This window comes from Taudactylus pleione, unplaced genomic scaffold, assembly GCF_031769625.1.
Source record: "Taudactylus pleione unplaced genomic scaffold, aTauple2 ptg000378l, whole genome shotgun sequence".
Classification (NCBI taxonomy): domain Eukaryota; kingdom Metazoa; phylum Chordata; class Amphibia; order Anura; family Myobatrachidae; genus Taudactylus; species Taudactylus pleione.
Window position 1 is genome coordinate 150,736 of NW_028284779.1, and position 13,335 is coordinate 164,070.

Genomic DNA, 13,335 nt, shown 5'->3' on the forward strand with positions numbered 1-13,335 from the left:
TGAAATGACAGTGATTTTCCATGATGTCCAGTAATTATGTAAAGGTCTAGCAGTAACCTGTAATTCTGCAGTGCTGGCTGCGTCCAAGACTCAGAAAACGAGTTAGGAAGAGAAAATGTCTCCGTGTAGCCCGTCTGACCCCGTTGCTCCATCAGCTTGGTGAACGGCCATCATATGTTCATGCAAAAGGAAATCTAACAGGGTTATTGCTAAACATGTGAGAAGGTGGTCAGCCGTGGCAGAGGGTTAAATAAATTTCTTTTATGAATAAGTCATGGTCCTGGATACACGATAGCAGTATGGGAGAATGAATCATAGCAGGTATGGTAAATCCTGGTTGGGTACGGGATCCCGGCGGTCAGAGGGCCTGATTCAGAGGCGCTCGCTATTTGCATGCGCTCGCTCTGAATCAGGGCGTCCCTATTTTTTTTCATTCTGGCCTCCAGGCCACTCGCACAACTTGTGTGAGCAGCCTGGCGATGGTCGCAATTATCGCGACCATCGGCATTGCGAGGAGTCCCTTGTGGTAGGGTCTCAGCACTTGCAATGCCAATTGGACTTCCAGCTCTAATAGAGTGATGTCAGTAGGGCCGCCCACAAATGGCAGGCGTTCCTTCAGAAATGCCTCCGTTTGTTCAGCCACCCCCCCCCACCCGCCTACAAAATGGGGCAGGCTGTCGCTCAACATCGACAGCCGCCCCGTTTCGGTGTGAGCTCCGGAGCGAGTGAAGGTCTCACTCACTACGGTGCACGTGCGGCATGCGCACTGGGCCACCATCGACCCACTTGCGAGCGCTATGCGCTCACGTGCGGGTCTGAATCAGGCCCAGAATCCTGAAACTGGCATCCTGACAGGGTTAGAATACTAACACTTGTCGGTCAATTTTCTAACCCTCCTCCTCTCCCTACCCTAACTCTCCCTCCCTGGTGTGCCGAAACCTAACCTCCTCCCCGCACCCTAAATCTAACCCTCCCTCCTTAGTGCCTACCCCTAACCCCGCTACTTATCGCCGGGATTCTGACAGATGTTGGGATTCCGGTGTCGGCATTCCAAGCACTGGCATCTTGACTGTCGGGATTTTAACCGGATCCCGGTAAATCCACATAATCTAGCCCAACCTAAACTCCTCAAAGCATGCCAATTTTGGTCAGGCCATGTTTGTGGCTTGCTAGGCTACATAGGACTGTTTGTAGTAATGCAGTGAGTACAATGATGCTGGTCTGTTACTTTAAGAACAGGGGAATTGTGGGATGAGTCTTTGTAGGATAGAAGATTTCTGCTGGTGTTTATCTAGGAAAAGTGAGATCTTCCATGTACACTTTGCAGATTAGCTGCTCATGACCCAAATTAGCCGATAATGTTGATGGCAGTGGGGAGGAGATTATGGTATCAGTGAGTGAAGGAAAAGCACATGAGGGAAGAGGGCCCAGCTTGCAATTATTATTATTATTACGTTTTATTTATAGGGCGCCACAAGTGGTCCGCAGCGCCGTACATACAGTACAGGGTACACAAAACATTACTTTACAATACAGTAACCAAAATATAAACAGAGCACAAGTAACAATTAGCAACACAATGCTCCATACACAATACAGCTGGGAAGCTGAAGACTGTCATTGAAGTGCTAGAGAAGAAGGCTGTGAGACAGTAGGGAGGAGGACCCTGCTCAAGGGGAGAGGAGAGACAGACAGATAACATGAGACATGAGTGTGTAGAGGGGGACCCCAATGCAGGATGTAGGCAAGGTAGAGATGGCTGAGACAGGAGGGAGAGCGACCTGGTGACATGGTTATGTGGTGGAAGGGTATGCATTGATGAATGGGTGGGTTTTCAGTGCACGTTTGAAGCTCTGCAACGTCGGGGAGAGCCTGATCGGGCGAGGGAGCTCATTCCAGTGATTGTGGGTTGCACGGGCAAAATCTTGGATACGAGCATGAGATGAAGTGACCAGGGTAGAGGCAACGGTCATTGGCAGACCGGAGTGGGGGGGAGGGAGTATGTAAGGAGATGAGGTTGGAGATGTAGGGAGCAGTAGAGTTAGAAAGGGCCTTGTATATGAACTGAAGGTGAGGAGTTTGAAGAGGATTCTGTAAGGGAAATGGGAGCCAGTGCAGGTTTTGGCAGAGGGAAGTGGAACGGAGGGAAAGAAATAGAAGTCTGGCTGCTGCATTGAGAACAGATTGGAGGGGAGTGTTACAAGTCGCGGTGACAAATCGTTGTGTGCTAGCAGTTTACCTCTTACTGACGCTGTTGTTCCGGCGCCGTTGGTTGCCAGGTGATCAACACACCTCAGGAAGTCACATGCTATCCATAGCACAGCGTGATTGGATAGTATTCCTATTTCTACACATTGGACTTTTGCTGCCTCGCCGATTATAGCGTTCCTGTAGGTTCCCCGGGCTAGGCTGCACGGTCAGCGTACTGAACCTCCTCGTGGTGAAGATTCTGATATTAGTTTCGTATTGTCTCTGGCACTCTAGCCTCTCCAACGGCTCCCTAGCCGCACCAATACTTCCGTGCTGCCATCGGCTCTCAGGGCTGCAGCGCTTGCTACCATCGTTCTACCTTCGGCTCTTGCCGCATCTTTGTCACCCAAGCCGCACCAGCAGCTTCCGTGCTGTCTCTGGCTCCCCAGCTTCTGCAACGACTTCCTAGCTGCACCAACACTGCCGTGCTGTCATCGGCTCTCAAAGCCGCAGCACTGCTACCAGTTTAGTATCATCGGCACACAAGGCGCACCATCTGCATATTTGCTGCACCATCGGCTCTCATAGCTGCAGCACTTGCTGCCAGTTTTGTATCATCGGCTATTGCCGCACCATCGACACACAAGCCGCACCATCAACACACAAGCCGTACCATCGGCTCTCACAGCCGCAGCACTTGCTACCAGTTTAGTATCATCGGCTATTGCCGCACCATCTGCATATTTGCTGCACCATCGGCTCTCATAGCTGCAGCACTTGCTACAAGTTTTGTATCATCAGCTATTGCCGCACCATTGGCACACAAGCCGCACCATCGGCTCTCACAGCCGCAGCACTTGCTACCAGTTTTGTATCATCGGCTATTACCACATCATTGTCACCCAAGCCACACCAGCAGCTTCCGTGCTGTCTCCGGCTCCCCAGCTTCTGCAACGACTTCCTAGCCGCATCAACACTGCCGTGCTGTCATCGGCTCTCACAGCCGCAGCACTGCTACCAGTTTAGTATCATCGGCTATTGCCGCACCATCTGCATATTTGCTGCACCATCGGCTCTCATAGCTGCAGCACTTGCTACCAGTTTTGTATCATCGGCTATTGCCGCACCATCTGCATATTTGCTGCACCATCGGCTCTCATAGCTGCAGCACTTGCTACCAGTCTTGTATCATTGGCTATTGCCGCACCATCGGCACACAAGCCGCACCATCTGCAAATTTGCCGCAGCATCAGCTCTCTCAGCCGCAGCACTTGCTACCAGTTTTGTATCATCGGCTATTGCTGCACCATCGGCACACAAGCTGCACCATCTGCATATTTGCCGCACCATCAGCTCTCATAGCCGCAGCACTTGCTACCAGTTTTGTATCATCGGCACACAAGCCGCACCATCTGCATATTTGCTGCACCATCGGCTCTCATAGCTGCAGCACTTGCTGCCAGTTTTGTATCATCGGCTATTGCCGCACCATCGACACACAAGCCGCACCATCGGCTCTCATAGCCGCTTCACTTGCTACCAGTTTTGTATCATCGGCTATTGCTGCACCATCGGCACACAAGCCGCACCATCTGCATATTTGCCAAGCCATCGGCTTTCATAGCCGTAGCACTTGCTACCAGTTTTGTATCATCGGCACATTGCCACACAAGCCGCACCATCTGCATATTTGCCACACCATTGGCTTTCATAGCCACAGCACTTGTTACCAGCTTTTTACCATCGGCATACAAGCCGCAACATTGGCTCTCAAAACCCGGTTTCTAAGCCATTTCTCAAACTGTTTTTTTCTTGTTGTCCCACTCACCACTAGATTCCATTGTACCTTCATGTGAACCACTACCACCCTTATTATTAAGACCAGGCGGCCGCCTAAGTACCGGTGAATATGACCAGTTCTAAGGGAACAACGCGCGGTTGTTATTAGCGGAAGACTAGTCAGCTGGGTTCTAGTCTGTTCACGTGGGGCAGGCTTTGGCAATCATAACAGGGAGCAAAATGGCAACGTGGGAGGCCAGTGAGAAGGTTGCAGTAGTCAAGCCGAGAAATGAATGGTGAATGAATAATCAGTCTGGTAGCATTCTGGGAGAGGAAAGGTCTAATGCGAGCAATGTTGCGTAGCTGGAACAAACAGAATTGAGCCAGAGATTGAATGTGGGGGGGAGAAGGAGAGGGTGGAGTCAAGGGTGACACCCAGGGGAGATGATGGTGTTGTCAACAGTGATAGCGAGATTGGTTGGAGTGGAGACTCTATTAGGGGTAAAGATGATGAGTTCGGTTTTGGGCCTCAGAGAGCGCTCAGACATCCAGGAAGAGATGGCGGAGAGGCAGCTGGACACCTGAGAGAGGATAGAAGGGCAGAGTTCAGGAGAGGTATAGTTGCGTGGCATAGAGGTGGTATTGGAGGCCGAAGGAACTGATGAGTTCTCCTAGTGTAAAGGTGTACAGGGAGAAGAGCAGGAGACCCAGGACAGAACCCTGTGGGACACCAACGAGAAGGATGGAAGGTGGAGCAAAAGGCAGATACAGAAAGGAGAGTGTTGAAAGTACCAAAGAGGTGGCAGGGATTGGGGGACTGAGAGGAGATGAGTGACTGGAAGAAGGATTGCTGGGCAAGGGAGAGGGCCGAGCTGTAGAGGACAAACTTGAAGTGAAGGAAGTCTGCAAGCATTTTTGGAGAAACCTGTCAGTTTGGAGTGCTAGGGTTAGGGTTTGGAATGATGGCTCTGTTGCCCCCATCTCCTCTGTCCCCCGCCAAGTGCAGAAGTGAGGGTGATGTTGTAGAAGGAGGCCGTCTGGTTGGGGCAGGCCAGGGTTGATAGAGGAGAGTGTCAAATGCAAATGAGAGGACAGCAGGTTCGAGAGTCTCAAGATTGCGCCTGGTGACAGTGCTTTGGGTGAGGGGAGGAGTGAGGGGTTGAGAGAGTGAAGGAGAATAGATGGTAGTTAGAGAGGGGGAAGGGAGAGTTGGAGAAGTTAGAGAGAGCACACAGATGGGTGAAGATAAGGTCAAGGGAATGGCCGAGACAGCGGGTAGCGGTGGAAGGTCCATTGAGAAAGTCCAAAGAAGGAGGAGAGGGCAAGAAGATTGGTGGATGCAGGATTTGTGATGTCAATAGGGTGTTAAAGGCACAAGGATTATAGTGGGGAGGTCAGCAGAGAGGAAGTAGGGAAGCCAGGCAGCGAAGTTGTAAAGGATTGGGTGGGGGAGCCTGGGGAATGGTAGATGACTGCAACACAGAGATTAAACAATAATTTGTGATCCCTTAACAGGTGCGCATCAAAAACCTGCAGCCTAGTTCACCGTTCTAAAAAAAGAGCATCACCACACTCTAATACAAATAACATACAATCCAAAATATTTTTAGAACAAATGTTCGGCGCTGGTTGTCAATAATGTATGCAGTAATACTTAGACTCCTTATGTTGTCTTGATATAAAAGTGTAGATGTCCACCTTATGGTCACTTCAAGCTTCAGCTCATATGAGGCATAATTCACAATATAAAAAGAAAACAAGAAAAATAGGACATCAGTCAAGGTCCTTTCTGAACAAGCATTGTAAATCAATATACAGATCACAAAGTCTGTTTTTAGGTGTGTTGCTGATCGAAACGCGTTGGTGGAGGGACCTTTTGACAAGGTATGGATTGATTTACTTTTGCATTATTTTTTGGTCTGGAACTATTTGACTTGAGTCAGCTCACGTGGAGAATCCGGATATCCCACCTACTGTACTTGAGCCTATATACCAACTTTTGTCCAGCATTTGTTTTGCATGATAAATAATCCTTTGTTCCATTTTAATTTTTTTTAATATATATCTTTTCAATAAATATGTTCTTTTATTCTGATACATGGACCGTTCCTTCTTCTTTTTATATCTAATGCATATGTGAGGGGAGGAGGAACGGGTGACGGTGGAAAATGTAAAAATTTTTTGGAAAAGATAAAGAAACCTTGATGAGAACATAGAATTAAATTCAATTGTAAGTGGAGGTATGCACCATCACCCTGTTCAAATTTGAAGTACTCACTGGGGGAATATTTGGATGAAAGGGAAAGGAAAGAGATACCTTTATACTGTATGTCTTTATAACTCCTACCATATGTGAGTGGGGTATGCTCCAACAACACACCTAAAAACAGACTTTGTGATCTGTATATTGATTTCCAATACTTGTTCAGAAAGGACCTTGACTGTTGTTCTATTTTTCTTGTTTTCTTTTTATATTGTGAATTATGCCTCATATGAGCTGATGCTTGAAGTGACCATAAGGTGGACATCTACATTTTATATCAAGACAACATAAGGAGTCTAAGTATTACTGCATCCTGGCGTTGTTGTAATTACCGGCGATTGTGGCCCCGCCCCTGTGTGATGTCACATGTAGGGGGTGTGGTCTGCACAGGCCCCGCAAATAATGTTATATATATATCATAATGGCCCTCAGCAGAAAAAAGGTTCCCCACCCATGTTCTAGATAATAGCTAGTATGATTGGTTGCTATGGGCAACAACTCCACTTCTAAAAACCCGCAGTTTCGTAAATATACCCCTAAGGGGAGATGTACTAAGCTCTGGAAAGTGATAAATTGCAAAGTGCTAAACTACCAGCCACTCAGCTCCCAACTATCATGTTACAGGATGTGTTTGAAAAATGACAGTTAGGTGCTGATTGGTTGGTAGTTTACAACTCTCCAATTTATCACTTTCCAGAGCTTAGTACATCTCCCCCCTAAGTGTGTCTGCTTCTAGAGAAATTAGATTGTAAGCTCACTGTGGCAAAGACGGACATACACTAATAAAAAAAAAATCTGTGTAATAACATGTCACTACATATATTTATTCGTAAACCCCGTGGTTCACTTGCCCAGGAGGGGTTGGTTGCTGGCTAGTAATATCTCTTGTCTACTGCACACAAAGAGATCGAACAGGGAAGACCTTGTGTGCAGGGATTTGTGTCGTACTGACTTGGGGAGGGTTTAGGAGAACATCTGCAGGGCAAGCCACTCAGGAGCTGCTAGAGACCCACTCCCCCATAGGATTTGAACATCTCCTGAGAAACTGGCAGAGCCACACAAACTCCTCATTCAATGAATCCCCCAGTCTGGCAATATTCCCTGGAAGGAGGGGAAGTCAGAACAATGTTATATACATTCCATAACAATTCTTCCAGCCCAGCCAACCAATCGGAAGCTCAGTCCACATCAGCATACCCTGAGCACAGGACACTGGTCAACTGGTCGCTTCAGGATTCCGGGGCCTTATTGGCTGCTGGAGGGAGGCAGTGGCCGGGTGTCAGAGCTGCCTCCTGCCACATTGTTGTGTGTATTGGTAAACAGGCGTGCATGGTTTGTTAACCCTTACCGAGGCTCAGCCCTAAGCACGCTAGGGAAGACATTCGTTTCTAAATAGCCAGAGAAACCAGGCAACCGTAGGAACACAGGAGGGACAGTCAGTGTGCCGAGTGGTGCACACAGGGACATACCAATGTGCAGAAGAAGGAAATCTGATGGAGGAGGGGGTGAGTAGAAAGAGACGGGACGGAGAGACGATCAACGAGTATAAAGGGGTCTTCACATTAGGGTTTTGTGGGTATGGAGCCATTATGTAGGGACCTTGTGATGGAACCTTAGCTCCCACTATTTCTCTTAGGCCATTCCAGCATCACAGTGGCTATAACAGGGGTGGGCAATAAAGCGGCCCCCTAGGCTATAAGGAACCCATGCACTTTTCAGTGTGGGGGTGTTTGTGTTTAATTATGAGGGTAAATCTTACATTTTGGTCACCAATATCATGCTAGTTAACTGAGCCTGGCTAGCACCTGGTCTGGGGAAAACAGGGGGACGGGCATGTGAATGGATTGTCGTCTCCTAGGTGTCCTTCAATGGCCGGGGGTGTCGGAAAAGAATCATAACGTACAAGTCATTGTATAAAAACTATATGATGTCTTCTGCGCTGAAGAAACCATTTTAATTACTTTCACCTCGAGCTGCGGTGGAAACTCAGATACACCTGTAGCAACCAATCAGATTCTCAGTTTCATTTATCAAGTACATTCTATAAAATGATAGCTACAAGCTGATTGGTCGCCATGGGCACCTGTCTTTTTTAGATGCTTTGATATATCTCCCCCTATATATGTATAATATTGCAGTCTCTGATTTTTATTGTCCTTTGTCACTTATTGTCCATAGGTACACCTCTCCTGGCACAGTGGTTAGCATTGCTTCCTCCCAGCACTGGGATCACGGTTTCCATTCCAAGCAGAGTGCTATCCGTGTGCAGCTTGTATGAACGCCCATTGACCATAGGAGCCTACTCAGCCACTCCCACTCTTTGGCCTCTGACAAAATGAGTCCCAGCGTGTGTATTACAGAATTATATATCAGTGTATTATAGATTGTAAGCTGCACGCAGGAAGGGACTGATGTGTACGATTAAATATTCCCTGTACAGCGCTGCGTGACATGTAGACACTACACCAATTACTGTTAATAAACGACGACAGTCACTTTTTGCTGTGTGAGGGAGGACTGGGGGACACTGAAATTCTGCTGACGCAATGCGTGACATGACGCCGACCGAGGGGGGGGATCTATTGCAGACATTTTTATATTTTTGCTGGGCACTACTATTTAGGGGCATTCAAAAAAGAAGTATAAATAAAAGGTGCTCAACAGAATTACGCTAAAAATATAATTCCTCAGGAAAACCGAGAGGTGGTCCTGCACCATCACCCCATTCTAAACCTGCCACATCACTCCCATGTGTCGCAGTCCAGCGTTGGCAAACTGCCGGACGCACGCAGGGTACCCCATGCAGCGGCTTCGGCTGCACAAGTTCAGACACAAGCGACACTTAAAAAAAAAAAAAAAAAAAGACAATAACTACCACGTCTCCTATGTTTTTGTTATTTTATCTAAAGGTACTAGGTAACCCTGTAAGTGATTGGCTGGGAATATGTGCTCTACATAAATAACTGCTAATAAATAAATACATTTGCCAGTATAGTTACCCATGTAGTTTCTTGTCAACGCTTTGTAAGTAAAATTGTGATTTACAAGAGGAGATCCTGCAGCCTGTTATATGAGCAAAAACTGGTTTTCTAGCAATTTGTGTACAAAACATGAAGAAACAGATCCAATACATGTTGGAGCATAGCCTAGCGTACATTTCTCCTGTGCAATCTCTGTTGTGTGTTATGCAATATTGAGTTACGATTTTATGCGTCTGTAAACAAGGGTGGGACCCCAGCGTAGAGTCCAAGTAGCTGCTTATTAGGCCAGGGGACACCTTCCACCTAATTCCAGCTATGGAGTTGACTGTTTTGGGTTGACTTAAAATTCCAGCTTCTACCGCATTTAAAGTGTGCTCTTCCTAAACAATATTGGGGCAGCCTTATGTAATATACATCCTATCAATCCTCTAGTAACTAATGACATCCCTGAGGCTGCCTCTACTGTGTATTGGTGACAGACTTGCATACAATGTGGTTATTGTAACTTTATTATTAAAAGGTGCATACACACGTAACGATTTTTTTGAACAATTTAACTATAACGACGTCGTTATCGTTCAAAAAAACGTTCAGTTTCTGAGTTATAACTATGAACAATTATCGTTCATGCCCGTTCCCGTTTGTAGTTCATTCTGACTGACCAACTGAACGATTTTCATTAAGGGAAGTTACAAAAATCGTTTGTAGTTCAAAAAAATCGTTCATTACACTTTAAAAAAAAAAATCTGACAGAAAATCGTTCATAAAATCGTTGGTAACAAAATCGTTGTGTGCGTATGCATCTTAAGGTTAGGTGTAAATTACCATAGTTTGACAGGTACTTAATGGAGAAGTGAATATCATCATCCATCAGTAGTTTTTCCAGCATGTTTCATTTAATTTTCCCATTGATGTACGGTGAATTTTTTTTTTACAACTAGTTGAACCTACAATCTAATATCTGGAATCTGGTATATTGGTAGTGGATATTTAATCCATATCCACAAAAATCTGACACCGGAACACAAATTGGGGCTTTCAGCAGGTTTGTCATTTATCCAATGAGCTATTTCCTGTGCACCAAGCAGGTAAGAAATCTCCACCAATACTCCCCCTCACCTCACTATGTAAACACCTGGGGCCAAATGTAATAGAGTGAGAGTTTAGTAAAGATGGGGCCTATTCATCAACACTAAAATAACAGTTTTAAGGACATTTTCCTTAATTACCGTTAGCTCCTGTGTTAATGAACACTAAAATATCACTGATATCTCCTGGTTAAGTCCGCCTGCATTCATTTTCACACTCCCCATACATTAGTACATTAGTATGGGGGTGTAGAAATTAGGCTATTCATCAAATATCAAAAACTATGTATTTCCGAAATTTGATGGTGTTACTATCCGCCACTCTCAGATGGCGTATAGCAGGGTTATACTTACCTGCTTTCTTGCTGGGCAAGTTCTCCTCCGGCACGCTCCGTCACTCCCCGGTCCTTCCTCCGGCTGCTGCTCCGACTGTGTTCTCCCGGTAGAACACAGTAAAGTTTAAATAAAATAAAAACATTTTTTTTTCCTCAATTTAACTGTTTTCTCGCTTCAGACAGGAGGTCGGGCTCCTCGGCTGCGGCGGCCAGATAGGTGGGGGACAGGGAGGTGAGCGGAGGGGGGGGAGGGTGGGGAACAGAATTACCGCAGCTGTAATCAGTGCTGCTCATGCGCCAATTTTGTGAACGTAACGCTGCATGCGCAGCACGGATTACAGCTGCGGTAAGAGTAGAGAGGGAAAAGTATCTGTTTCCCGAAAAGCTGTCATCACAAAAATGACATCTTTTTGGAATAGATAGTTATGGAGAGGGAGGAGGAATGATTAATTCCTCCGGTAATCAGATAGAACTTCATGCGAGTTCTAAACATAATTACCTACATCGATTTTTTTAGTTTTGATGAATAGGCCCCAGAGAGAGTTTAGCAGTAAACTACCACACTATTACATTGGTTGAGTTGTATCTTCAAAATGGGAAAACATCTGGGTGAGAGTTTAAATCGTGAGTTTTTTTTAGCCTGAAAAACACGCGAGTTTGCATGTTCTCGGACTCCATTACAATTTCCGAGTTTAAAAAGTGTGAGAAAACTCTCACCCTATTACATTTGGCCCCTGAGCTTTAAAAGAACACATTCCTCCCTATGTGTGAACCAACCCTCCTCAAGCCAGATTCCTCATCATTAACACACACATTCTTCATGGGTCACTAGTTCCTTCCCATTTTTACACCCCTGTTTTCTTAGGGCCACAATACCTCAGCACATCCTACCTTCTCGGGACCCAAAATTAATCACCATGTGTACAGCTGACCTTTTCAGAGCCAATGATTCCTCTCCATGTATCCACCCGACCACTGATTCCTTACCATGTATAGACTGTAATGTCTCCAGGCCAACGGTTCCTCACCATGTGTACACCCAACCTTCTCAGGGCCAACGATTCCTCACCATGTGTACACCCAACCTTCTCAAGGCCAACAATTCCTCACCATGTGTACACCTAACCTTCACAGGGCTAATGTTTTCTCACCATGTGTACACCTGGCCTTCATAGGTCACCAATTCCTCCCCCATGAGTACACCCAACCTCAGAGCCAACGATTCCTCTCAATATGTACACCAGGCCTTCTCAGGGATACAGATATGTCATTTGTACACCTGACCCTCTCATGCCACTGATTCCTCCCCAATTATACACCAGGCCTTCTCAGGGCTACCATTTCCTCAGTTGTACACAACCAACCTTCTCAGGCCACAGTTTCCTCCTCATTTATACAACCGGAATTCATGGGTCACAAATTCCTTCCTGTGTGCACAACCGGCTTTCAGAGGGCCACCAATTCCTCATTTATACACCCGGACTGTTCAGGGTACTAATACTCATCCATGTATACACCCAGCATTCAGAGGGCCACAGATTAATAAACATGTATACACCCCTCGACATTCACAGTGTTACCAGCTCTATCTTCAGCTATAATAGGGGACAATCCAGATGGTGATGCATTCCATCATTGACAGCCCTGGCACCACATACTATGTACATATTGCAGAGCTGTTTAATTACAGGTGAAGTATAGAAAATGAGTAACAATCAAATGTAAGTACTTGACAGATACTATCTAGTATTTATAGTATGGTCCCAGTAGGTGTATCAAAAGCAATTTCATAGTCCATTTACAGTAATGTATTGATGGTAGCCCAAGAGACATCTTGATTAAGATTACTCTTTGTCCTGCATCAGACAGGAACATAATAGACATGTTTATATCGTCAATATCCCCTTACTATTACTAACGACCTTCCCAGAATTGGTCCTCAGGGGAGAATGGCGTCTGTCCTCTCCTTACAGGAAGGATCTGCTTATTGATTACTGTAATTTATGTCCATTACAAGTGCATTTGTCTATTGCAGATTACAGGATTAATAGTTTGGGTACATTTGCTAAACTGCACTTTTTTTTTTTTTTTAAATACTTATTATTGCTCCTTTAAATCCAGTGGCCAAAACCACCCATGGTGCGACGGTTTTAAAAAGCGCCACTTTGTAAACTTTACACCCTTGCTGTAATCATTTGAGTTTTTAACATTAATTGCATCTCCATCCGATCTTGCAGTGATAATGGAGGTGGTGGGGCATAGGCCTCATGTTACGGGAGCAAAGGGAGATAGTTTCTAAAGATCATAATTTGTAACTTCATAGTTGCGGGACAAAGTGTATCTATACAGCATTAACCAGGGGTTAAAGAGCCGTGCTGTAGTACAGAGTTCAGGGCTCTGTGGGCGGCCCTTGTTTCAAGATAGCAGGATGCCTGTAACAGCACCCTGCAGTCAGTCCTTTGGAAGCTCCAGACATGCACACAGCAGCATGTACAGCCTCCCAAACACATTCAGGACACTCCAAGCAGTTCTGTACATCCTGGCACTGTGCCCCGCACTGGTCACACCCCCTGACCAGAGGACATCATGATGTCATGCTGAGGGGGCGTGGCCAACACAAGGCGCAGTACCAGCTAGTTACGGCACTGTCTGTCCCCACCATTGGCTATGCTGGAGTACATAATAACGGCACTGTAGAA